Source organism: Brassica oleracea, unplaced genomic scaffold (assembly GCF_000695525.1).
Source record: "Brassica oleracea var. oleracea cultivar TO1000 unplaced genomic scaffold, BOL UnpScaffold06634, whole genome shotgun sequence".
Taxonomy (NCBI): domain Eukaryota; kingdom Viridiplantae; phylum Streptophyta; class Magnoliopsida; order Brassicales; family Brassicaceae; genus Brassica; species Brassica oleracea.
This window is the reverse complement of record NW_013623156.1, coordinates 1-748: the sequence shown is the minus strand read 5'-3', so window position 1 is coordinate 748 and position 748 is coordinate 1. Positions and strand designations below refer to the sequence as shown.

The 748-nt window shown below is 33.6% G+C and overlaps 1 long non-coding RNA gene across 1 annotated transcript; it reads left to right on the top strand.

The window, feature by feature from the left end:
- Nucleotide 1: 1 nt before the first annotated feature.
- LOC106322101 lies at nucleotides 2–645 on the top strand. Its single transcript, XR_001266224.1, has 3 exons — nucleotides 2–22; nucleotides 251–427; nucleotides 526–645. It is a non-coding gene; the product is annotated as an uncharacterized LOC106322101 (long non-coding RNA).
- Nucleotides 646–748: the final 103 nt, after the last annotated feature.

Here is a 748-nt window from a genome sequence, read left to right as displayed (position 1 = left end):
AGTAAATGATTCATTGTTAAAGGTAACAAGAAAGTCTCTTTATGTATTATGGATTCTTCATATTTTCTACAAAATTGTGACTGTCGATGTTTGGACAAGCTATGCTGCTAGAATAATGGGTATATTGGTTGTTCTGTTTGTCATTGTCTAGCTTCAACATATGTTGTACTCAGCTTCTGGTAGGCATTTGAATGTGTTTCTTGCTGTATTCCTTTATTTTCTAATCATTATTACTTACTGTGTGTATCAGGTAAACCATAAAACTCAGTATTAAAATTCCAGAAACCATCCATGGATCCAAAGGAGACAACTTGCTTTTGCCAAGCACAAGCATGTTATATCAGGAATCTTAAGTGAACTTGAAAGAATATGATTTGGGAAGGCTTCTTGATGATGAAAGTCAGCCTGATGAACATGTCACTCCAAAGTAAGTTTAGGAAGTGAGCAAATTTCTTAAATACTCTCCTTGGTGTCAGCATGTGCTTAAAGTTTATCTTTTCAATCTGTTTTTTTCGTCCATTGTAGTTTTCAGGTGCGTCTAAGAATGTTTGTTCAAACCAAGAAGAAAGATGATGCATTTTGATAAACACCCAAGGCACGATGTTGACAAGTCTTTATTTCTCGCTAGAACTTTTGTTTGGAAAAATGAAGAGATAACAGAAGAAGCTTTTGTTTTTCTGTTTGAACTATTGTTTTGTCTTTTGCTTTCAATTGTAAGTTGAACTATTGTATGGTATTTAACATTTCT